Source organism: Eublepharis macularius, chromosome 3, assembly GCF_028583425.1.
Source record: "Eublepharis macularius isolate TG4126 chromosome 3, MPM_Emac_v1.0, whole genome shotgun sequence".
Taxonomy (NCBI): domain Eukaryota; kingdom Metazoa; phylum Chordata; class Lepidosauria; order Squamata; family Eublepharidae; genus Eublepharis; species Eublepharis macularius.
The window spans coordinates 35,225,419-35,253,140 of record NC_072792.1 but is presented as its reverse complement, the minus strand read 5'-3'; positions in this window follow the sequence as shown (position 1 = coordinate 35,253,140).

Here is a 27,722-nt window from a genome sequence, read left to right as displayed (position 1 = left end):
ATGATGCGGTCCACTACCCAGTGGAGTTCCTCAACATGCTCAACCCTCCTGGCTTCCAAGCCCACAAGCTTCTCCTCAAAGTGAGGGCTCCAAAGTGGGGGGAAACCACCAACGAGGTCTACAAAGAAGTCCTTCAGTAGAAAAATAAGGTTGTACGTATTTTTCACTTTATTTACTGCACTACAACCTTTTCCTTTTAAAAATCTCTTCAATAAATGTTACATTTCGAAATTTACTTCATCAGTTTTAGGCATCAACATGCTTCACTTTATTCAAACACTTTTGTGAAACTCGGATACTATGCTATTAGTACCAACACAAAACCAACTCAACCTCCCCCCCTCAACCAAAAACGTTACTTACCCATAAATATTAAAACTGGATTTAAACTTAGCATATAAAGAAGATTGAATCCACTGTAACTTTCCCTCTAAATGTTATACTTTTAATATGTGCAGGGATATTTTTGTTTAAGCATTACATGTATAAGAATACTTTTCATCTTTCTGTATTCAAATGTAGCTTAATTTCTTGCTTGGAATTCATCAAAATATAAATAGCTTCTAACTGGGAAATAACCCAGGTTGATTTCACACACAGGTTTCCCTTTGTTTCAGCAGCTCTGATTATGTGTCTTCTTTGTTGTTTGTTTCCACATGACATGGTCCTTCATTCCTGCACAAATATTAAACAGCCCAGTTTTTCTGCTCAAAAATCTGATTTTTTTCCTAGAATGTTGCTTCGAGTGACCTCTTTCATGTCCATAAAGAAATTAGCCATGTTTGTCTGTAGTCACGAAATAGAAAAGAGTCCAGTAGCACCTTTAAGACTAACCAACTTTATTGTAGCATAAGCTTTCGAGAACCACAGTTCTCTTCGTCAGATGCATAGAGGGTATATGCATCATGTACCCTCCCCAAAACAGAGATTGGGCAGAGGGATCAGAGGTCAGATCACAGTCCTAGTGCTGTTACTATATCACAACAGTACAAGTGGCAAGATTCTTTTCTGTGCCATCTTGATTAGCATTTGAAAAGTTCCTGAAGTGCTTGCTTCTCCAAAGCAGTAATAGGCAAATTATTTTTTTTCCTTGTGGATGACCACAGTGGGCACCTAGTACCTTCCAGCAATTAGCATTAAAATGGCCTTCCAGCCCCTTCTGGGAGGAAGCAGAGAAGGCCGTGGCTGCGGAGAAGGTAAGTGTGGGGCTACGGCTGGGGGGCTGGGGCTGGGGGTGGAGTTTGTGGGATTTGGAAGTATAAAGGGCCCAGATGCTTGCAAGCGGCAGGTCCCTTTAAACTATCAGCTGGCAGACGGCAAGGGGGTATCCCCCCTGCCACCTGCCAGATGATAGTTTAAAGGGACCTGCTGCTTGCAAGCAGCAGGAAAGGGCCCTTTAAATGATTAAATGCCCCTTTCCCTGCTGCTAAGCAGCCGGAAAGGGGCATTTAAACCCCATGAACCATGAACCATGAACTGGTTCAGGAACTTGCCCCAGTTCGTGGAAGTTTGTTGTTCCTGGACAACAATCCACGGACCATGAACCGCATGGTTTGGTATTTTTGTGGTTTGTGCCCATCTCTGTTCTGGAACAGTGGTATGCAAATGCACAGGGCTTTTTTTTTTACACCATTCTTGAACATTACTATACATGCACCAAGAAATAAATTTAGATAGGTCATGACTCTGGTATGACAATGGTGTGGGGTGTACAGATCCAATATGTAACTGGTATGAAAGGGAAACCACATCTAACAAGGGTGAAAACTGGATTACCCTGTGTCATGTAGAATCTCTGCTGCAAGCGAAATCTGAGCAACAATTGCACCAGCAACATGACCGCCCTGGGAAAAAAACCCTTGTGTGCAAGCAACTGTAGATCCATTTTTGCATCATTGCTAGTTTTCATTGAAATGTCTGCATTAGTTTATTTCATTTCCTTTGTAATATTCTATAGAGCTCATCTCACATCTATATTTTAGATATTGCTTCTCCTCTATAAATGTGCAAATCAAAAAAAGTCTTAGAAGTTTTGACCAGGTGGTGAAAAGAAGGTTCAAGTATTGTGCAAGATCATCGTAATGCCCAGTAGAACAGCAATTCAACCAAAGAGAGCATTATTCCATGCAGAAAAGGTAAAAACAGCACGGAAAAGAAAGCTATGTTAATAAGCTAGTTTCAGTTCTCTCAATATATATCAAAATGAACTTTCTGCCTTTGGGGCAGAAAGAGTGAAATAGCACAGAATTATCAACATCCCACCACTGATATCTATCAATTTTTTATCCTGTCTATCCTCTAAGAAGCTCAATGGATATATATGCGCCCCCCCCTTCTACCACTACAACCAATTCTTGATGTATTGTCTTGATGGTAAGGAAGAAAAAGAAAAAAACACTGGTCTGATATTAATCAAGCATCATGGCTGAACATGGGTTCAAACAGGAGTTACCCAGGTTCTAGTCTAATTCACTGCCCCCATGCCAGCTCTTGAAGGAATTGTGGTGTGTTCTAACCAAGCACTTGAAAATAAAGGGAGTTAATGAAGACAGATCATTCCCACTGACACATTTCTCCAGCAGCCCCTGTGTCCCTTCCATAGAACTGTTTTTTACTAAGAATTCATTGTTTCAGTATATGCATTAAGAAATTTGCGAATTTCTAGCATGTTAAGATTTCTTCCACTCATAAGGGAAACTATGGGGCAATGGTGAGTTTCTGGGATACATCTATCCAGGAAGGAGGTTATCCTTTGACCACCAAATTTTGCTTTGGTTGGAATAATTGGACCTGCATCGACAAAAGCCTTGTGGGATGGCAATTGAAGTAAGGAGAAGAATTGTATAAGACAGGATGAAAAAGCTTTCCCTGGGGTTAAGCCCCAATGAATAAAATGGGGCTTAGATCTGAGTAGGCATGCTTAGAATTGCTTTCTTAGAAAGAAAAAAATGGCATACCTTTTGCTGTCTAAATCCTCCTACCGCAAACTGTATCTTGATTTCAAAACTAAATTGGATTCTGCTATAAAGAACAAAGCTCAGATCTGGACTTTGCTTTCATTTTGCTTCTTTTGTAGTTTCTTGTAGCAAAGAAATTGATTCTACCATACATTCTCATATTACTTTATCTTTAAAAAACATCATTTGATTGTGTCACTTATTTCATTTCTTTAGAATCCAAAATAGCATGTTAACAAGATGACTTGCTGTGTATCTTTTCTATCAAGTGTCTGACACCCAACATATGATAGCATATTGAAAAGCTTTGAGTAAATTATAGTGCAGAGAGCAATATTAGCATTTTTAAATGATTTCAGTCAACAAAATTATGCCCTATGCTAGTTGAATGCTCTTATCTAAAAATATTACAAAATATCAGCAATTTAGGAATTAATATAGAAAAGGAGATTTCTTTCATTTATTCATTTCCACTTTTGTTTGTTTTTTAACAATTGAAAGCTTCCTTGTTTGGGATGCCTTCAACCAAACTTCAGTTTACCATGACATCTGAATTCAGTTGTTTGGGCAAATTGGGATTTGTTTCCTTCTCATGAACATGGATTCTAAATCATAGTTTTATTTAATCAAATATTTGTACACTGCTTTCCTCCTTGAATAGACCGGGAACAACTTATAACAATAAAGAAAACAATATAAATGAACCAAAAAGCAAACAAAATAACAAACTATGTCTTCTGCCAGCCCTGAATTGAATTGGAAGGTCCAACCACAAGAGGCAAAGGGCTTGTGCATCTGGTCTTCTACTTGCAACAGAAAGGGAAAAGCAAATGCTTGGCAAGATGTTCCAGCTGCTAAAGATGTTCCTCCCTGTCTTTCTAATCCCTGTTCGTGGACCAATGGGCATAAGGACTACATACTAGCCCACAAAAGTTCTGCTGCCTTCACCTGAAAATCAGAGTAGAGTTAAAGGGTTGGACCAGCCAGATTTTTTGCTCAAGCTCATCAAGTTCTCCTCCTTAATATAATAATAATAATAATAATAACATTTGATTTATATACCGCCCTTTAGGACAACTTAATGCTAACTTAGAGTGGTTTGCAAAGTATGTTATTATTATCCCCGCAACAATCATCCTGTGAGGTGGTTGGGGCTGAGAGAGCTCCAGAGACTGACCCAAGGTCACCCAGCTGGCTTCAAGGGGAGGAGTGGGGAATCAAACCTAGTTCTCCAGATTAGAGTCCGGTCGCTCTTAACCACTACACCAAACTGGCTCTCTGCAGCCACTGTCTCACAAGGCTATTGTCCATTCAAGTTCCATGACCCCAGGAGGATTGCAAACCTCTCTCGAAATTACAAATGATCTCCAGGCTACAGATATCAGTTCCCCTTGGCTTCTGTGGAGGGTAGACTCTATGTGGCAGTATACCCAGCTAAGTTTTCTCCCCTCTCCAAACCATGCCCTCCCCAGGCTCCACCTCTCAAATCTTCAGGAATTTCTAAACCAGGAGCTGGCAAACCTAGACCCCCAGCATAGCTTTTTTGGATGGTCCATGGATCGGACCCAAGGTCACTTTGCAGTGCAAAATCAATGCACTGATTTTTTTTTCATATCACATGCCAGTTGTCCATTTTAAAGTGCCCCAGATATTAAAATACACATTGCTTTTTGTTTTCTTTTAGAAGCGTTTTTTTTAGAAACCTACTGCCTTATTTTAGCTTTGGCATAATAATGAAGCTGGATAACAAGATAGCAGAAAACATTTATTTAACCCCATTAAAAAGAGCTGTCTGCTGGCTGGCAGCCTGGGGACACTTCTCACAACAGCTGTGGGATTTTTCTATAAACAGTAATATTAATTATATACAGGAGATGCCAATAGTATTTTGTTCTTATCTGTTTTTTTCTGTATTCTAATTTGCTGATTACTATTTAAAATCTGCACTTTACAGTTAGAGAATTCAGGTAAATTGTTAGTGTGCCCTGGATTGTTTACTAATTCAACAATAGCCATTAATAAAGAGAATAATTTTTAATTTTGTCTGACAAGGAGACAAAGAGATGCTTGCAAAAATGGTAATGAATGTTGGATTTCTGAAAAGACATCCCTAGCTACAATATGAGAGTTGAATTTATTAGAAAGAAATTATGTTGGATTGTAAAACTATTAGCCATCAACCTGTTAGCGGAACTTAGATTTTTTTCCCCTGTGTCCCCTACATCTCTTTCTTTTCCCGCAAGTATTATTTCTGGAATTGTTGAAGGAATGAAGTGGAGTGGGCAATTTCACTTCTTCTAACAATTTGTGTTGTTATTTATCCAGATCAGTCACATGACTCCAGGAATAAATTTTAGGGGATTCAGAAAGGACTACATGGGAGAAGGGAGCTTGCGGAATTTCTGCCAATTCAGTTCACAGTCTATTTGCTGGTCACAACAGAGAGAGAATTTTTCAGCAATCAGTTGAGCTGTTTGCAGATGGTATAGACCTGCTCACTGTGTTAATTTTTCATGGATTCAGATAGTATAATACAGTGCTATTGGCAACAGTTCACACATTCTGCATCATGAGAGTTCCATTTATTGACTTTATACCCAACCTCTTTCTCCCCTACAGGACCCCAAAGCAGTTCACATTGTTTTCCAGACCTCCATTTTATCCTCACCACAATCTGTGAGTAGAGATGGGTACGGACCAAAATACAAACCAAAATTAAGCACAAACCAGGCTGGTTTGTGGTTTGTGAACCACAGTTCATCAGATCCCATTTCTGATGAACCACCATGAACTTAAGGCTGGTTCATTTGGTTCATTTTTTGGTTTGTGACTGCAGACAGCCTGGTGCCAGTCAATCAGTTTCCTAGGCAACAGGGGATGGACTTCCTGCAGACCTTCTGCTGACCCAGAAGTAACCTTCTTCTGGCCCGGAAGTGACCTTCTGCTGACCCGGAAGTGATGATTTTCTGACCCAGATGTGCCATTTTCATGAACCAAATGAACCAGTTCACAAACCAGGGGCAGGTTCGTGAAAGTTTGTGGTTCATGAAATTTGATGAACCATGAACTGCATGGTTCCTTTTTTTCCTGTTTCATGCCCATCTCTATCTGTGAGCTAGGTTAGGCTGAGAGTTATGACCAGCCAAAGGTCACTCAGCGAGTTTCCGTGGAAGAGTGGGGAAACAAACTAGGGCCTCCCAGATCCTAGTGAACACTCTAATTATTACGGCATGCTGGCTCTAACTTTTGAGGCCACTTTGAGGCCACTGGAAGCTGATTTTGAATCAATTTCGCCTTGATTTTGTATTTTTTAATCATCATATACACAGCATATCAATGTACCATTGTAACCATACATGCACGGATTCTCTGAATTCCCAGCTTTCATTTTTTTTAAAAAAAGTAAGTCTCTAGCCCATTCCTTTGAGGAGATATGCCTCTTCCTTATATAAATTATATTGCTTATTCTGAGCATTGCTACTTTAACCGTAGTTGCCTCTGGGAGCTATAAATGGAACTGGCTTTATAGCTCTGCTGTTGCATATCTGATCTGTGGTCAAAATTGTTATTTGAACAGCATTTTAGTCAGAGTATAACCTTCTATGTCATATTTGCACATAGAATTCCTGCTGATCATAATTTCCTTGAATAAATAATACGACAAATTCAGATCTTAGCATCAGTTGTAGGTTCATCCAGGTGGTAATTCCTAATCAAAGGCTTCCTTTATACAAATGTGTGCAAAACATGTAGTATTCCTATAGCATGTACTACTCAGTGTTAAGGATTATTTCCTGCATGTGTATGTGTTAGAAGAGAGACAACAGCTAAGTGACAGAAGCTTCACACAATATAATTATTACAATTCCTGTAGTAAACAAATCTGCTTCTTTGCTAGGTTAAAAACAAGATGGGTGATTGCAAAGGGACATTATCTTGTTTCTCTGTAAGAGGACTTGTTTCCCTTCTAGTGATCCAGAGGTATATATTTGAAACCCTGGATGTATACATAATGCCAACAGAAATTTAACCAAGCATTCTCAGCTCTCTAATATGTTAAAGTTCCCTATTTTTGGTTCAGTTATATTTTTTTAAAAGCATGAAATTATTAGAAACCTGTTACCTTTTACTTCCAGTCAATTAGATTCAAATTATGTTTAACCTGATTTATCATTTGACTGAAATTTGATAATTTTCACCCAAGGAATAGACTGCACATTACTTACATGTTTGCAAATGTATAATTAACATTAGCTAATTATACTGCAATTTAATCTTTCCATAGCACTTTAGAGTATTCACGTGCATTATGTCATCTACACTTAATATGTACAGAAAATCAATATTATTGTGTTGGATCCAGTCAGCATTTTTTTTACTCAATGCTACTCAATCATTTGTTACTGGTCAGATCTGCCCTCATGATATTAAGAAGGCTTATGAATCATAAGCCTCTCTCCATATGTGTTTTAAACTCAGAAACGCTGACTAGCAAGGTAGGACATGGAAGCCAGATCCTGGCTGGCAGCGGGGAAATTACTAGCGTGTGAGGTGTCAGGTGAGACTAGCTTTTAGCCCCCACATCCCAGAGATGTGCAAAGATTCTAAGACAATAGAGTCTTCCAAAAGTTCTTGAATTAATCTCTTTAACACACCCTACTGATCTTTCCTTTTGCATTCTCCCATTTGAATCATTCAGTGCTCTGATAGCCTCACCCATCCAGCCATTGTGGGTCATCAATCATCATTGATAACTTTAGTTTTGTCCAGGAAGGCTTAATCAAACCTTCCTAGTTTTATTGTCTCACCTCGAAGACAGCTCCCCAGCTCTTTGTCTCACCCTGGAGACTGCTTCTCAGTTCTTTGTCTTGCCCCAGAGATGGCTATTAAGTTATTGTTTTGGGGCAGAAGATGCAATTCCACCCCAGGGTATGTTCCACAGTATAATTGGACTACCCACTGCCTCATTCAGATCTACATGTGTGCACCCTCAAACTGCATGTCTGAGCCCCTCTCCCCCTCCTTGCTGATATTAAAACACACCACCTCATGAGTCTTCACCACAGGCAGTGAGGAAGCTGAGTTTTTATTTAAATATTTCTATTCATATCTCATAGGATAAATAATACATATTCTTCAAGCATCAAGCAAAATGACAAGAGAAATGCAGGTTTGATTTCCAGGTACTAAAGAAATTGTGGATTAGAATGTGATGAGCAGATGAGCAAGCACAGAGGATGGGCAAATTGATGATGTTAATATGTGTGATTATGATTATGAGTGACGGACAAATTGAATTGTGGAAATAGTCCCTAAGAATATGTAGGAACATTTCATATATTTCTCAGAAAGGATTTAAAAAGTAGAGCTTGTAAGAAGAGAAAAAAATATTGAAAGAGATAAATGGCTGTACTTTATCTTTAACAATTTATCCATACATCCGATACAGACTTGTTTCCCCCCCATTTCTCCCCCCACCCCAAGAGGAACAACCGTAAGAATTCTGTTGTTTTAGAATTGTAATAATTTCAATATTTCTCCAAGAGTCAGGGGCTTTCCCACCCTTTGAATAATCTCTGCAACTCTGGGACTATTGTATTACTCACCATTTTATACAATTCTCCTGTGAATCTGTCTAAGCCAGGTGATTTCCCATTTCTTAGGTTCTTAATAACGTTCCTAATATCTTGTTGTGTAATATCCTGATTTAGTACTCTCATGTCCTCTTCCTTGATTTTGTTGTCTATCTCCTCCTCAAATTGATTGCTTTCCTCAACTTTAAATAACTTCTGGTAAAATTTTGCAAAAATTTCTCTTATCTGGTTGTCTTTAAATATCCTATTTCCCCTTGCATCTTTCATAAACCCTATCCTTTGCTTTCCCCCTCTTTTCTTAAAATAATTAGCCATTCTCTTCATGGTGTTTATATTAATGCTTTGGTACTCATTTTTCACTACCATCTCCTTTTTCCACATTGAGAGGGTATCAATTTCCTGCAATTCAACTTTTATTTTATTTATTTGGTCCTGAATCTGCTTATCATACTTTGTTTGTAATTGTCTCTGCAATTCTGATATTTCCTTTAACGTTTGTTCTCTTTTCATACCCATATTTTTTCTAAAATGAATTTCTTTAGTAATACATCCCTCTAATCACTACTTTTGCCGCTTCCCAAATTATATCTTCCTCTGTGGATTGTCTATTTTCCTTGAAATAAAAGTTCCACCCCTTTAAGAAAATCTTCCCTATCTTTCTGTTGTAAAAATATTTTGGGGTTGAATCTCCGCCTTCTAATTTGGCGCTCCTCATCCAATTTAATTTCTACAATAAGTGGCACATGATCAGATATCCATATTGTCCCTGTTTCAACTTTAGTTACTTCTATATTATTAGTTTTGTTTACTAATATATGGTGAATATAGGAGAATTTTTGATGTCTTTTTGAAAAGAAGGTAGGTTGTTTCTCTTCTTGCATTAAGTCATATATTTCTTTAAGTCTCTATTCTTAACTTCTTATTTGACAAAATATCATTGCCACCCCATTCAGAAAAGAGACGGACACCAAGTTGGATCTAAGGGCCACTTTATTAACTTAATACAGACAAAACAAGCCAAACAGCGGCAAGGACCTAAAGCGGTACAGGTCAAGCCACGGTGTCCCACCTGGACCACCGCCTTGACCTGTCTGGGCGAGCCCCGAAGCCCCAGGTGGGAGCCATCCGGTGGATGGGGCGGACCCAGCCGGCCAGGCAAATTTGGTCACCTCCCCTTTAAGCTCCTGACACCTCAGCCGTATAGCAGTGAGGGAAAGGACTCGCAGGCAGGGGTTCCCGAAGGCAGCCTACCTGTGGGTCTGGCAGCCGTCACAGCAGTACCAGCCCTTTAGGCAGGCCCCTCTTCCCACACAGGGAAGCGCCAAGGGCGCTCACCGTCCCGCACCCTACTCCTACAAACCAGCCATGACTCACCTAACAGGCACCACCTCACACCAAATTTCTCAATCCCCATACATCGATGCAAGGTAGGCGAAAAACCCCCCTTTACCCAAGCCAATACGGAAAGGGGGGAAAAAATTCCTACCTGGCTCCGAAACGGCAGCTGGCTACTCCTGCACCAATAAATTAGGGAGAGGCGGGTGGGCCGAGCGACTGAGCTGCAATGAGCTGGGAAGGGCAGAGCTGCGTCACAAAGCTCGCTCTGCCCTCCCAGCCACTCCTTATAAGGAATGGAGGGGGTGGTGCCGTCCATCCCTCAGGAGTGGCAATAAACGGCCCCTGGCTGAGCAGCATAGCTGCTTGCCAGGAAGGGGCCGAATTGCCACCCCATTCAGAAAAGAGACGGACACCAAGTTGGATCTAAGGGCCACTTTATTAACTTAATACAGACAAAACAAGCCAAACAGCGGCAAGGACCTAAAGCGGTACAAGTCAAGCCACGGTGTCCCACCTGGACCACCGCCTTGACCTGTCTGGGCGAGCCCCGAAGCCCCAGGTGGGAGCCATCCGGTGGATGGGGCGGACCCAGCCGGCCAGGCAAATTTGGTCACCCCCCCTTTAAGCTCCTGACACCTCAGCCGTATAGCAGTGAGGGAAAGGACTCGCAGGCAGGGGTTCCCGAAGGCAGCCTGCCTGTGGGCCTGGCAGCCGTCACAGCAGTACCAGCCCTTTAGGCAGGCCCCTCTTCCCACACAGGGAAGCGCCAAGGGTGCTCACCGTCCCGCACCCTACTCCTACAAACCAGCCAACGCCCGGGCCAAGCCTCTGCTTAGGCCCAGGTGCCCCACTGATGGCCTAAGGCCAACTGAAGTCCTTGCCGCAGATCATCAAGAAAAATCTGATTGCCTGTCTGAGACAAGTGCACCCCATCACCCCTGTAGAGGTCGGGGAATTCGGCCCTGATCCTGGGGTGAGGCAAATAAATGCCTAACCCCCTCCCTAAACCCTTCTAGATAGCCCGATTGGCTTTCATCCTGGCCCGCTCGATGGCCTGGCGATTTTCAGCCTCCCTCCAGACTCGCCGAGGGACCATAGCTGACCACATGATCAGCACCCCCGGCCAACGCGCCGCAATAAGGCGCATATCAGATAGCGCCTGGGAAGATAATGCCTTACCCTGCAGTAATCCCAAATCGTTTCCCCCTAAATGTATAACAAGGATGTGGGGTGGCGTGTCACACCCAACTCCAAACAACAATGGCAACAGGCCCGGCCAACGAAGGCCCCGCCGGCCCCGCCATTCAACCGTAGCCCGGTCGCTAAGCCCCAGCTGGGACCCAACTGGCGTCCTGCGTGCTTGATGGGCAGCCCAGAATACAAAACTGTGCCCACATATCAAGATGCACTGACGTCCGACCCGCGACGCAGGACTTAAGAAAAACAACAATTAGTAACGTTTAAACATGCTTTAAAGGACGCACATAGGAGCGGTAAGCCGCAGACCGCCACCTACCAACCTTTTGGATAACCTGACCTGAATACCCCATAGCAGCAGCTGTAGAAGCCGCTCCGATTCTAAAGGAATGAGTTCCAAAACTCACACCCTGCAGCCCAAGCGCCGCCAGAGCTCGCTTAGTCACTGTCCAGAACTGGTAGCGAGTTAAGGGGAAGCCATCTAGGTGCCGAAAAAGGCATCCCTGCCCACTGCCCCTCACTTGCCAATACCTCTTCAATGCACGGACTGGGCACAGCTCCGCTTCGGAGCAAGAGCCCAACCGAATGCAAGCCCCCTTACGCATCTGGTCTGTTTTAGACCAACGTATTGTCAGAGAAACCGAATCCCCCTTAAAAGCTAGGTCGCTAGCCATAAGAGCGCGGCCAGAGGTATCCTTACAGGATGAAGCCACCAGCTCCCCAATCCGGAGGGCCCCAAAAAAGGCAGTCAACGCAGCCGCGTGAAAGAGCCTCACCTCATAGCCAGAGGTACAAACTGTTTTCCAAACCGCACTAAGGCCCCTAAGCACAGACGGAGAAATGGGTTGACGCGGATCCTTATGGACCGCGCCCTCCCTGGACCAACCCTCGAGCATCTTCCGTACCCGGAAATCGCCCGTGGCCTCAGGCAATCCCCGAGCTTTGCTAACAAAGGCCAGGGCAGCCAGTTGCCCCTTAATGGACTTCACTGCCAGCCCCCGAGCCTTCTGCTGTACACAGAACTGAAGAATGTGCTCTACCGGAATGGGCCAAGTGTCCTCAATCCCAGCTTCCCGTCTGAACCCCTCCAACTGGCCTACCGCTCTCCAATACGCCCTCCGAGTACTGGGCGCGATGGCTAGCTGGATGGCGCGGCACGCCTCGACCTCCCAAGCAGCCAAAGCTCTGTAGGCATCACTGCTGGACGAGAATCCGCCTCTGGGGCAAGCTGCCAGAAACGCTCCATCTGTTGGCGAGACAAAGCGTCTGCCACGCCGTTGCACACACCAGGAACATGCCTAGCCTTAAACAATATATTGCGCCGGAGGCACAATAACGTAAATGCCCTCACCAATCGCATAACCCTGGGGGACTTTGAGGACAAGGAGTTGACGACGTGAACCACAGCCAAATTGTCACACCAAAAGTGGACAGTGTGGTTCGCCAGCTCCTCACCCCATAAATGGACTGCTACCAGAATGGGAAAAAACTCTAAAAAGGTCAAGTCTTTAACCACATCTGATGCCAGCCAATCTGCAGGCCACTGTTCAGTGCACCAGTGCCTTCGGAAATAAACTCCGAAGCCAGTGGAACCCGAGGTGTCAGACGTGACTTGCAACTCAGCCTCAAGCAACAAATCATCCCGCCAAAAGATAATACCATTAAAGTCGCTCAAAAACTCCGACCACACCTCTAAGTCAGCATGCATGCCACCCGTCACTCGCAACCTGTGATGGGGTGCATGCAGGAGAGCCATGGCGTCACAAAAGCGACGCAAAAACGGCCTACCAGGCGCAACAGCTTTGCACGCAAAATTAAGGTGCCCAACGAGCTGCTGCAACCCAACCAAGGAAGCCTTGTGCTTACCCTTGAAGTCCCTCAGATGGGCCCTAAGGTCCTCAACTTTATCCAAAGGCAATCGTAAAGATTGCTGAACAGTGTCCAACTCAATACCCAAGAAGGTGAGAACCGTAGAGGGGCCCTCCGTCTTCTCGTGAGCCAATGGAACCCCCAGCTCATCTGCCAGCTCAATAAAGGTGGCCAAAAGCCCGGCACATTGAGACGACTGTGCCCGCCCAACGAATAAAAAATCATCTAAATAGTGGGCGGAGTCACTGCTAACAGCGCGCCACCTCAGTTCCCACTCCAGGAATGAGCTGAATCGTTCAAAGGCTGCACAAGACACGGAGCAACCCATCGGTAGGTCACGGTCCATGTAATACTCACCTTCAAAGGCAAACCCCAAGAGCTCAAAGTCCAGCGGGTGGACCGGGAGAAGACGAAATGCAGACTTAATATCGCATTTCGCCAGCTCCGCGCCCACCCCACACCTGCGCACTACCTGCACAGCCTGATCAAAAGAGGTATACCGGACAGAGCATAAATGCTCTGGGATGGCATCATTAACTGAAGTCCCTTTAGGATAAGAAAGGTGATGGATGAGGCGGTACTCACCCGCCACCTTCTTGGGGACCACCCCCAAAGGAGACACCCTAAAATTGGGGGTTGGAGGGGTCGCAAACGGCCCCAAAACTCTGCCCTCCGCACATTCTTTTTGGATTTTATGCCTGACAATATCCTCCATGCCGCAAACTGAACATAAATTCTCGGCCATAAACGGGGCCCTAGAACCCTGAACGGGGATTCTGAAACCATCCCTAAAACCATCCAACAAATAAACTGCATCCTCCTTAAGAGGATAATAACGTAACAGGCGTTCAAGGACCCTCAGCTTTACTGGGCTGGGGCCCTTTTCCAGGAGGCTGCTGGCCGCCGGAACCGCCACCTCCTTGCTTTTTGCCTCCCCACCCTTGCCGGGCTTTACCGCACGCATTGTAGGGGTGCTGGCCCCCACAAGATGGGCATTCATGCCGGAATCGGCAAGGTTTTCTAGGGCAGGTTCCTTTATATGCATACTCCCAGCAGAGCAGCCGGGGTTGAACCTGCTGCCCCGCTCCGCCGCGGGTATTGGACGATTGGGTGTTGCGAGAAACTACATGGCCGCTGTCCGAACGATCCCCTAAGTTAGGCTTAGCAGGGGACATCACCGACAACCACAGCTGTTGGTGAATGCGGTCCCACGGTAGGCTGGGGTTCATAGCCGCCCGCATACGGAACTCCTCATCGTACTGCATCCATGCAGCACCTGAGAAGCCCGTATAACCTTTCAAAATGATGTCGAGGTACTGAAACAGAGACGCAGCCCGACTGGGCTGCGCCCTGGCAATTACCCCAGCATAAATCAAGAAGCCAGGCAGCCAATTGTTCCAGGTCCTATCAACCCGCCTCCTTTTCATACGTTCCTTGTCTCTATCATCCATCTCGTCCTTGTCCTTCTTCTCTAACTCACGATAGAGAAGGGAAAAGACGTCCACATACTCCCCACGAAGAATTTTCTCCCTCGTGGCCTGCGCCAGATAGTCGCCTAATGGAAGGGCCGTATCACCAAAAGGCAGAGCATGAAAAGGATCCTGGCCGTAGTTCAGTGCCGGGTAAGGATAATAGCCCCAAGGACCGGCCGAAAAGACAGGCCAACCAAAAGGAGCCCCCCCCCCAAACCTGAAGGGGAACCGCCTGTTGTTGCTGCGCACCTGGAGGAATGCTCTGATTGAAAGCGGGCTGCACCCCACCCGCAAGAGCGGCTGCGGCATTGGATGGGGCATCCTGCACTCCGCTGATGGACCCGCTGGCTGTTCCCTGCGCCCATGGGCCCCAAGGCCACGGGTAAGTGTAGTGTGGTGCATGGTCCTTACCAGTCGCCTCTACTGGGTCCACTGCCACTGCCACAGGCGGTAACTCATCAGGCGCATCCACAACTTCTGCCACCGGTTCCTGGACATCAGACACCGTCACTGCGTGGCCACTGCTGGCTCCAGCCGCCGGGGATCCAGTAGCGCCCTCCAAAGCGGATAAACGACACAAAATATCACGATTAGTTGCATCCCCAGCTGCGCGCCGCACAGGCCGTACTGCACGCCCCCCTTGCGGCGCAGAGCCCTTATCCCCTTTGGACTGCTCAAGAGCCTCTAGGCGCCTCAAAATATCTTGCTGATCCCCCAAAGAATCATCCTCATCAGAAGACGAAATAGCTGGGGGAGGGGGCCGCTTAGACGGTGCCCTCCTAGCAGGCTGCTTCCCCTTGGAAGTTCCCTTGCCTTTCTTGGGAGCCATACTCCAGGCACACCCACTCGTATAATACCAAGCACCCAACACAACTTCCCCCAGGCCAAAGGCCGGGTCCAGCCCCCAACCCACCAAGCAAGGCTAACCCTGCTTAGCTTCCAAGATCTGATGGGACTGATAAGTCGCCTATGAGGCAACAGGGAACCAAGATGTCCTTGCTCCGGTTCCGCTAACCACTAGGCAATGCTCCCTGGCCACGTGCTAAACCAAAGGAAGGTACAGCCAAGGAGGGCAAGCAATAAGACTCCAACCATGTAGAGTAGTCCAATGCCCCTTAAGTAAGCCGCCCTTCTCACTAGGCCACACTGCCTCGCTTTGCAGTAGCAGCCTAAATGGCCATCCAAACAGGGCCGCACACAAAATGGCCGCCGGCCACTAACAATGCCAAAATGGCGGCCGGCAACAGAGGGCTATCCAACGGGTACGCCCTCCAACGCACCCTAAGGACCCCAATTAATGGCGCTCTCCCAAGGCCAGGCTGTGCGGCCGCGTTAAGGGGGACCCCAGGGGCACACTGAATGGTAGCCGCCCCAGCCGCACCACGCCTCTAACGGCCGGCAAACTTCCGCGCCACGGAACGGCCCGCCCAACCTCCCAAGCCGTCCCGAGGCCCCTGCAGCCTTAAACGCTTCGGCTAGGGTGCACTCTCACACGTGCACCCAGCCAACAAAAATGAAGAGGCCGCGCGGCCGCGCTGCACCTCCGCTGGCCGGCGCACTTCCGAGCTCCGGAGCAACCCTCGAGCCTCCCAAGCCGCTCCGGTGACGATCAGCCTCGCCTCCGCCGCTCTCCCTGCGCGTAGGCAAGCCCCCAGGCCAAGGCCTGAGCACAGGGCCCTCAGTCGCTCTCAGGAGACGTCCTCCTGTACCGAGCGACTGAGCTGCAATGAGCTGGGAAGGGCAGAGCTGCGTCACAAAGCTCGCTCTGCCCTCCCAGCCACTCCTTATAGGGAATGGAGGGGGTGGTGCCGTCCATCCCTCAGGAGTGGCAATAAACGGCCCCTGGCTGAGCAGCATAGCTGCTTGCCAGGAAGGGGCCGAATTATTAAAGTCCCTTGCTATTATTAATTCCTCTTCATAGAATAACTGCAATCTTTGCATGATTTTATTCAAATATGTGGTCTGACCTTTGTTTGGCACATAAATATTTGCCAAAGTATATCTTTTACCATTCATACTAAATTTCAGGAAAATAAATATTCCCTCTCTATCTTTACATTGTTCCAAAATATTTACATTCAATCTGGAAGGCAAGCGAATGGCTACTCCTCTCGCTTTTTTTGGTCCCCTTGATTCTATTTGTAAACTCCAACTGGGGGAGTTTAACAATGGTCTTAGATCCTTTCTGCTTTTATGGGTTTCTTGAATACACAACAAATCAATTCCTAAATCTTTTAACATTTTATTTATTCTATAACACTTAACATCTGAGGCCAACACATTTATGTTTAAGGAGAGTAGTCTAATTACTCTCGCCATTCCTTAATTTGAGTGAAGCTCACTGGTGTGCCTTCTGGTTTGTAATGACTTATACCCATTATTCCCTGGTCGTTCATTCCCCCATAGCCCGAATCAAGTCCCTTTAATAAGAGACTGGGCAGGTATTTCGCATAACCTCCCCTTTTTGTTCTTGAAATTGGAATCCCACCTACCCAATTTGCCACTCCCACTATCCCTTATTTTTAACCCAACAACCAATACTAATTAATAATTATTTTTCAGTTTCCTATTGTTACTATCTTCATGTAAGATAAAGTTGAAATAAGAGAGAAGAGAGGGAGTAAGGAAGGAAGTACAAGGTCCCATCTTCGCTCAATCACACAAACTTAATTTAGTCTTCTTCTTCTCCCTCTAGATCTCCTCCATCTCCGCTCTTCTTTTCGGCCTGTTGTGGGATGTTTCTTATATTAAAGTTCTTAAGTAACTTTTCGGCTTCTAAAGGATTTTTAGCTCTATTAAGTTTACCATCCTTAGAAATCAAGATAGTTGCAGGATATCCCCAAGAAAATAGTACTCCACTCTCTTGTAACTTCTGTACATATGGTTTCATACCTTTCCTCTCTTGTAAAGTCTCTGGTGATAAATCAGGTCGAGGGGTGACTCTCTGACCCTGAAACTGCAAGTTCTTAATTTTCCTTAGTCTTCCAGACTTTGTCTTGTATCTTTTCCCTTGAAAAAGCAATTATGATATCTCTGGGTCTGGGGCTGGCTCCAGTTTTTGGCTTCGGTTTCAGGCTTCTATGAGCTTTTTCCAAGTCTTCTTCTGCGATATTTATTCCAAGCTCTTGAAACCATTTAATTAGTGTTTTTTCAAGGTCTTTAAGAGAGATATCTTCCGTTACTCCTGATAGTCAAGTTTCCTCGGCGCTGGTGGTCTGATAACGAGGCTAATTTTCTTTCCAGCTCTTGTATTGTTTTCTCATTGCTTACAGGGTTTTTTGCTGCTTTATCTGCAACTGCTTGGGCTGATTTAATATCTTCCAATAATTGTTCAAAGTTACTCTGTAACTTTTTAATGTCCTCCCTGATATTTTTTTCCATATTAGTTATAAGCTCAGAGAGTTCTTTTACTTCCTTTTTTGTCGCCATTTTCTTTCCTCTTCTCCCGTTGTCTGGGAGTCACGTAATAGTTACTTTATAACCACAATACTGCAATACTCACCCAGTCCAAGGTTACGTTTTATTGCTTCAGCAAATTCTGGGCATACTTCTTTCAACTTTATCTTGCCGTTATTTTGGTTGTTATTTTTGTTTCCTCTTAATCTGTTCTCAGAGGAGTTACTGAGGCATCTATTCTTGTTGACGCATGCACAGGATCCCTCGTTAACAATTTATCAGACCTTTTTTGAGACCAGCAGAAATCTCTCGATAGATGATAGAGGATAGAGGATAGAGGATAGATGGATAGATGGATGATATCTGGTTTATTCCACAAAGCTCTGAGGATTTCCCATCAGTACCTTAACATGGAGTTGATTTACAATTTCCATGACAAAATATTCCAAACTATGGATCTAAAATTGTCAAAAGCTTATAAGACACTTATTGAAGTCAGTAAAGGTCAATAGCAAAATTATAGTAACAATGTGAATATATTACATTTGAATAATCAACTGACTAGGCTCAGTTTCAAGGAGATTCCAAATTCTGTTTGTTCCTGTAATATGGGTATAGTTGAGCATCAATAACTGAAAATATGAACAAAAATATTATAGGATGATTTACTATTTCAAAGGAGACACCTCTACTTATTTTCAGCAGCAGAAAAATAGGCTAGATCCAACCACAATACTGATAGATGGAAACAAAGATGGCACCAGAAGGAGCAGCAGCTTCAAGAACAGCTCCAGCTATAACATAGTTTGGAAAGGGCTTTAAGCTCTGTGGTAGAGCATCTGAATATAAGAGACCGTAATTTCAATCCTTGGCATCAGGGGATGTGAAAGATCTCTATCTAAGATCTGGAGAAGTTGCTGTCATGTTAGAACAGAGAATCCTATGGACCAATGGTCTGACTCAGTATAAGGCATATTCATGTGTCCTTTTTCATTTTGTAATCTATGAATTTAAAAAACAAACCCATCAAAACATTATTTCACCTCAATGGTCCCTAGTGTAGATGGCTTTAAAAAAGAGACAATTTCATGGAAGATAGGACTATTAACTCATAGGATGCTCATGAAGTTCAGAATTATACTTCTAAGTAAGAGATGATGCAGGAAGGGTTGTTATCTCCATGACCTGGTTGTAAATTTCCCAGACACATCTGTCTTGCAGCAGTTAGAAGCAGGAGCCTTGGCTAGATGGACTTTGGATCTGATAGAGCAAGGCAGTTTTTGTGTTCTAAAAATACACAATTCAACATGAAAAGCAGAAACTGTGACAATTTTCTGCAACCCTATGTGGCCATCTTCTTATCTGTAGCTTTTAGCAATACTAAAAATCAAGAGCCTCTTCTAGACATTTCCAGTTGTACAGTGATCACAGATATATGTGGAGGTGCTATAGAAGCTGTCCAACTTTCATTGAATTTCCTCCAGCTGCAATGGAAGGAAGCCAAACATTTCAAACAGAGAAAAATATTTTTGTTGGTTGGTTTTGGTGTCTAGGGCTAGCTTCGTATTGGAAGTACAGGTTGTTATATACAACAGTTGTTGGAAGAGGAGTCCTCAGGTTTCAGAGGGGGACAAACCAAAGAGTTAGAAAGATAGAGAGGTCAGGGCTAGAGATGGGCATGATCCGCATTATGATTGAAAAAACCCCACAATAATGGCGATCGCATGATCGTGAACCAGCAGATCGTGATTGGCCATGGCCAACGATCCAGCGATCGGAAGGGGCCTGGATCGGGGCGATCGGGCTTGGATTGGGGATCCAGACACTCAGGAGCCAGCAATCTATTCCCCTGGCAATGGAGCCAGGGGAATGCCTGAGCTGTGTTTGCCCTCCTTCTGTCGCCATGGAAACCCGAATGGAAGCTCAGCTTTCCTTGATCAGCAGGGCTTCCTTCCAACCACAGAACAGCAAAGCAGTCACTAGTTGGGAGAAGACAGCCAGGGGAGGGAGGGGGAAGGGGGTGTTCTGTAGCCATGGGCACTCCAATCTCATCCCTGCAAACCCTGATAGGCAGTTCTGACGGCCAAACACAGACCTCCTGTGTTGCTGAATGGGACCCATGCCATGGGCTCCCAGGCTGGGTTTCACTATCTGCGAGCAGTGGAGTGGGACAGAGCTCTTGCTTGCTACTTGCTAGCCTTTGAAGAGAGAGAGAGAGACTGAGAGAGTCGGCCGCCTCCACCACCCACCTTCCCACATAACTGGGAATAGCAGCGCGCCCCACTTTGGCCTCCATGATCCATGATCCATGGCTCGGGAATTGGAGATGATTGGTGCGGATCGTTAATTCAGGGTTGTCGCTGGCACCGATCCACGATCAGCTGGATCATTTTTTTTTTTGGATCATGCCCATCTCTAATCAGGGCACTCTGTTTACTGTTTACTATTGTTTACTGCTCTGACTGTCCTTTAATATGCAAATTGCTGTTCTCAGGATTTCCTCCTCCTGACTTCCGCCCTCTCACTTCTTCTCTTCCTGGCTTTGTTTCAGGCAACACCTCTCTCCTTCTCCTCCCTCCACCTTGGTAGCATGGATGTAGGCCTTGCCCTGCAATCCATGTCCATCCTTAGACTAGATAGGTCATTAGGATCTATCTCTCCTCCTTTCCTATCAGAGTATGGAGTTCCTGCAATAAAGAACTCTTATTTCTTTTCTAAATATAAACCAAGTGTATGATTTATTATTTTCACTCCTGCACACACACCAGCCTGCAGAACCAGCTCACAACCACCTATAATCACACTTACTTGTCACATGATAGACTCTGCTAACAGCCCAAACATGGAATCCTTTTATTAGGTTTCTAGGCCTATATAACAATTTATTTATCAACAGACTTTTAAAAAGGGTTTATATCTTGATGGAAATGTCATATTTTAAAGACCTCTTTTTATGTAACTGTCTTTTTAAAGCACTTTCATTCATTCTTCATTCTTCTGAATCCAGACCAATCATCCTTTCTTCCCACTTCTCCTCTTTAAAAAGTGCTTCCCTGAATCTGACACTTCCACAAGCTCCTAAGAAGAGTTATTCCAGTCTAAACCCATTGCGAAATCAATGGGTTTAGACTGGAGAAATCCGGTTAGGATTGCACAGATAGTTAACTATATCACATGTCTAATACTGTCCTCGAAGAATGGTTCCTCTTTTGTTCAAGGGTCTCCCCCACCAGAAGAAAAACAAACATCACCAGTCCTGTATCAATAAACAGACTGATATACTTTTGTACCAATAAATAAGCCATCTGTTAGAATGTGCTTTGTCCAACATAACTTCAATTTACAGCAGAAAAAAATGTTGGCAATTTTTTAACCTTTTCTCATACAATGAAGGGTAGAGTGGATTTATGGCCATAATCATTATGGCTCCAGCACCTCTCTTCATAGCAGCACCAAAGAGCCATTTCTAGGGATTGAGACTGAATTTTTAAAACAATCTGCATTTCACTCTGGCCCTAGCCTACAGCTACCTGCCAGTCACCCATCCAGCCACTTCCCTCTTTCCACAGACACTTGCATTTTAACTTGCAGTAACAACTTTAAAAACCCACATTAGCAAGCAGAAATAAAATACTCAACCTTAATTATATGAAAACATTACAAATACATACAACAGACAACAGATAAAACAGAATTACAAAATTAAATGGTGTAAAAGTAAAGTAAATAAATAGTATATAAATGGTGTAAAAGAAACAACAGAATAATCAATAATGGCAGACTAAATTAGGGGAATCGAAATGGATGACAGTGATAACATAAGGAAAGAAATAAAAATACCCCCATATCTGCTCATCTTGTCTTTCCATCCTCACCAAGCACTGCAAGTGATAAGAAACCATTATATTCTAGTTATCAGTGCTGTGGAGTATTCACCATGTGTGAAATACCATCGGTATTCAAACACAGATATCAAATATTGGAATCGTCTCACTGTCCTGAGAGGATTCACAGAAGAGAATCCATCCAAACTTCTTTCACCCCAAGGAAGTAAAACGTTGGCTGATTCTGCACATGTTGGATAATGCACTTTCAATGCACATTATCAATCGTTTGAGGTGGATTTTTTGTTCCACACACAAAAAAATCCATTCCAAATGATCTATAAAGAGGATTGGAAGTGCATTATCCAACGTGTGCAGAATCACCCACTGTTCTGTTTTTAAAATTTTCTGTTAATGAGTATTAGAAAAGCAATTGTTTTACCATTGTTGATATTTTCTTAGAATGAGATGCCTGTTATTTCTTTTCATCATTGAATATATCTATATCTATATCTATATCTATATCTATATCTATATCTATATCTATATCTATATCTATATCTATATCTATATCTATATCTATATCTATATCTATATCTATATCTATATCTATATCCCTCCCCTTGAGAGAAAGGCTGCGCAACAGGATACATAGTTCTTTTTATAGTGCTGCTGTTGTAAACTACCAATTGCCTTACATATCATGCTTTCTGGAACCAGTAGCTACAAACCTCAAACACAGTTAAATGCTCTGTAGAAGAAAGGGTGGTATTTATTTCCTGTTCCTTGTCAGTGTTACAAAGGATTGTCAGTGCTATAAAGAGGCCTACAGATGCCCAACACACAGTATGCCATCTATGACAGAGTGCCTGTAGTTCCTTGCCAGCTGTCAGTGCAGTGGTGGCCAAGCAAGCAATTTTAACATGCCAATTTCAGGTAAAATGGGAATGCATAGAAGAGACAATATGACTCTTGTCTGTCTGATAATAATTCTGATTGATTGCTCTCATACAGAGAAAGTATATGATCCTCGCTGCCTCTCCTCCTCCTACTTTTATTTCTGCTGAAGCAACAAAGACCATGAATAAATGAAAAGATAAACAAACAAAAACCAAAACCACTCAGCAAAACTGTTCAGTTTCCTTTCTTGAGGAGATCATTACTTGTCTATTCTTTAGAATGTCTCTGATTTAAACTTTGGATGCCATCACTAATTTCTAAACTGTGTAATCCTATGCAGAGTTACTCCAATCTAAGCCCTGAATTTAGCTTGGAGTAATTCTACATTCTACATTGGATTGACTTGTTAGTAGAGATAGGCACAAAATGGGGAAAAAAACAAAATGAGTGTTTCGTGTTTTGTCGCATTCCACAAATCACAAATCATGAACTTTCATGAAATTGTCCCGTTTTGCAAAATGATTCATTAGTTTCGTAATTCATCAGAATCCAGGGCACTTCAATGGTGCCCTTCATACTTAGAGATGCCAAACTTGCAGGAAGACTTCAGCAGGCTCTCCTCCACCCACCCTCACCCAACAAGCCAGCAAGAACAAATGCTCTAAATAAGTATACAAACAAAGAAAATTAAAGAAAAAAAGGTAGACCTCAGTCAAGCTAGGCCCCAGAGACAGGCAATGCCCTGAGACTGGGGTTGGGTGGGGTGGAGGAAAGAAGGAACTGTCACTCAACGACCTTTCTAGCAAGGCCAAGAGCTGAAAATAAGAAAGAGGCTTTTCAGTCTCTTCTAAAGCAGCAGCAAATCCAGCCAAAAGCTCACAATTCCACTCTCTCACTCCAAATCCCAGCAACAGGTCCTCCCTCTCTCTCTGTATCCTGGAACAGAAAAGTAAAAGGAAGAGAGCTGTGCCCTATATAAGAAATGCTCACATAGAGCAGAACAGGAGGTCTCTGGTTGGCAGACAGACCTGCCTAACAGGTTTTGGAGGAATGAGATTGGTGTTTCCTTGGTTACAGAAGACCCATCTCTTCAGTTGCCTAGGAGATTAACCTCCCTGCTCCTTGCTGTATAAGGTAGAATGGAAGCTCTCCAGTTGGCAGGGAGAGCTGCCTATCAAGGTTATGTGGGCTAAGACTGGGGTTTCCAATGGCAACAAAAGGTCTGCAGACAGTCCGGGCCTATGTTGCCTAGGGAATCAATGGATCAGCACCAGTCTGTCTGGCATCATGAATCTTTCACGAATCGAACAAATTGGCCCCAAAAGTCATGAATTTCATGAAAACTGTGCCCCCATGAAACGCATTTCATGAAACACGAATCGGCCCAATTCGTCATGAAATTTGATTTGTATTTCGATTTGTGCCCATGTCTACTTGTTAATGTATCAGGCCATACCTAGATGCAACAATACTAGCCTGGCTGCTACTGAAAATGGTAGCTGTCTGAGGTGATACCATGGTGTTGAGAGTGGACACAAACCTGCACCTTTTCAGTGGTGGTCATGCCTGATTCAGAATATCTAGTTCCAACCGTAATATTTTTGGGCCCTCGTTCAGCTACCTGAATGAGGAATGGCTTAATACATCTTTAATATGAAGAGGTAAAACATCTTGTACAGCAGTTTCCACGTCTTATTCTAGAACTAAAGCCATGTGCTCCTAGGACAAGTCCTCAAGTTGCCAGTCCCTTAACAATGTTAGATATAAAGGAATGTCTCTAAATTGGGTCCCCACACCCAAACTGTATATTCCCTCTAGGAATTTTCCCAATCTCTATGGTTTTTAACAAAGATTGAGGGATATCCTAGAGCTTCACATCACCTCTGGTTTCCTAACCCGAAGTTATGTTGTGGTATTGTGCAACTCCATATTGAAGTCTCTGTCCACCAACTGCTCCCCCCACAACTTGGAGCTGGGCTGGCTATTCTACCACTGCATCATACTGATTCCTAGACATGCACAAGAATCACGTTTTATAACAGCTTTGTTATAATAGGCTATTTAAGTAAGTTACAGGAAATAATAAAAAACATGCATGATTGAGGGAACCTGTCAAAAATGTAAATGGAACTTCAAATAGAATTTACTCCTAAGTAAGAGTGCTTAGGACTATAGCCTTAAAGAGGTAAGAGAGAGAGAAATATTTTTGTGTGAGGAAAATTATAAAATTCAAATAACACGATAGTCAACAACCCAGACACGACAATTTATACTAACTGCCCACTAGCTTCTGTAAAAAAAAAAATAAACATAGTCCATTATTATTTAATGATGACTTCAACTTGAGCCAGAATACAAACCACCAACCGAAAATCTGAAAAGCATGAAAATAACTCGTTATTGCCAATAACACACTGAAGCACTCCCTCGGGGTTTCACATCTCTTTCTACTTGAAAAAAATAGAGGATTTCAGTTCTCAAAAACAGAGAGTGAAAAAAACCCCAAATCATAAAACCTGCACAGAACTTGAGCAACGATCCTCATGCTTTCTTGAACATATTCAGCTTCCTTACTGAATCAAATAACTGGTTCATGTAGCTTAGACTGTTGGAAGGAGTGGGCTGTGCAATGTCGCTTAACGCTACCACAATCATCAGAGTCTCAGGGGAGGGCTAGAGATGGTCAGTAAAGGCTAAATAGGCTGCTTCCTGATCTTCCCTTTGCCCCCTCAGTCGGAATGAAAGGCAGACACAGTATTTGGGTTCTAAAATGGGCCACTTTATTAAAATTACAACAATTAAACATAAACTATGGCAAGTGCCTAACTAGTGGTACAGGTCAAGCCCTGGGGTCACTGCTGGACCCCGCAATGACTTGTCTGAGTGAGACACCCGCTGCCCCGGGTGCAAGCCATCCACGGTATGGCTGGGACCCGGATTGGCCAGGCAAAGTAGTTCACCTCTTTAAATCTCCTCCACCTGGCCATACAGCAGTGGGGGGAGACTGGCTTCTCTAGGGGTTCCCCACCAGGGTGTCTGTCCTCGCAACTGGGCCGTACAGCAGCCAGCCACTCCTGACAGACCCCAATTCCCTACCAATGGAGAGGTGCCAAGGGTGCTCACCAGCCTGCTCAAATTTTCCCCTAACTTAAATCCTGCCACCGCAGAGGCCAAGCCTCTGTGTAGACCTCAGTGCCCGACAAATGGCTTAAAGCCAACCTAAGCCCTTGCCACAGGTAGTTCAAAAATATACTATTGCCTCTCATAGAGAGGTGCACACCATCACCTCAGTAGAGGTCTCCAAACTCAGCCTGTATTTGCGGATGGGGCAAATAAATCCCCAACCCCCCTGTCATAGCCTTGAATAGGGCTCTGTTGGCCTTTCGCCTAGCCCATTCTAAAGCATTGTGGTCCAATGCATTCTGCCACACCCGGCGTGGAAGCATTGCAGACCAAAAATTCAGGATGCCAGGCCTACACTTGCTATTCTCCAGCAAATCATCCCACACCTGCCAAGACAGGGCCATGCCCTTCATCAAACCCAGGTTGTTACCTTCAAATGAATGACCAGGATGTATGAGCCAAGGTCATTACCATGCGGTAAATGACCTATGTGAGGTGGAGGTCCGCACCTCCCATCAAACCTTCAGGCCACTACTTGCCTGAGCGGTGCAAGCCTGTGTGAACCTGTAAGGAAAGGGCCATGCCCTGTAAGCCAAGGTCATTACCATGTGGTTAATTACCAATGTGAGGTGGAGGTCTGCACCTTCCATCAAACCATCAGGCCACTACTTGCCTGGGTGCTGCAAGCCTGTGTGAGCCTGTAAGGAAAGGGCCATGCCCTGTGAGACAATGTCAACACCACATGGCGAATGACTAGGACTTGAGGTGGAGGACTGCACCTCCCCTCAAACTATCAGGCCACTACTTCCATTAGTGCTGCAAGCCTGTGTGAGCCTGTAAGGAAAGGGCCATGCCCTGTGAGACAAGGTCAACACCACGTGGCAAATGACCAGGACATGAGGCGGAGGACCTCCCCTCCCCTTCAACTATCAGGCCACTACTTGCCTGGGTGCTGCAAGCCTGTGTGAGCCTGTAGGGAAAGGGCCATGCCCTGTGAAACAAGGTCAACACCATGTGGCCAATGACCAGGATGTGAGGCAGAGGACCGCACCTCCCCTCAAACTATCAGGCCACTACTTGCCTGGGCACTGCAAGCCTGTGTGAGCCAGTAAGGAAAGAGCCATGCCCTGTGAGCCAAGGTCATTACCACACAGTGAATGACCAATGTGAGGTGGAGGACCGCACTTAAATGACCAGGAGCTGAGGCAGAAAACTACATCTCACCTCCAGGCACCAGGCCACTCGGGCACTGAGATGAGGGTGTGCCATGCACGTCACAACAATGGTCACATCCTATCACTGGACCTCCATGTACCGGCCAAGGGGACCCCTGGGCATAGCTCCCAACCACCCTGGGGCCCAATAGCCTCCTAAGCCCCATTGCCTTTGTCTCGTTTGCAAACGTTGCACCTTTAAGATTTGTGTCATGATTTGTGCCATTAAGGCTCCTCATTACCATCCTTAAGGGATTAGGCCATAACAAGGCAGAACAGCCAAAAGAAACAATGTCGCATCAAAGCTGGGAGGCACGCTAAAGCTGGGAGGCACCAAAGTTGCCATGCCTCCCCTCCACTTAAACAGGTGTACAGCAGTATTGAAAACCCATTGAGTGCTGCGTAAAATGGCAAACTAGGTTGCCCTGTACACCTCTGCTTTCTTGGGGGGGGGATCCCGAGGAATCTGGGCAAGGGATCTGCTGGCCTCAAGGGCAAGCTAACTAGGGCCACCATTAAAAGACCTTCAAGCAGGCATCGGAGAGGGCCTAAAGCACACCAACTAGCAACAGGCCTCCCTCCATTAATTGACTCCAATAAAGGAGTTGAGGAACCCCCATACTTGGAGGTTCTCCCACATGCCTGCTGTAATCCTAAAACTGAGATATGGAAACTGTGGGATAATCATGGCATTAGCGCCGTGGGTTAGTGTTACATGCCCCATCAAGAAAAGAGCTGAAGCAGCCAAAAGCCACACCTGGGACAGAGCACCCGGTTTTCAGAGCCCTGCCCCTGTAGGGATGGTCCTTGAATGATAACCCAAAAGCAAAGAGTCTGC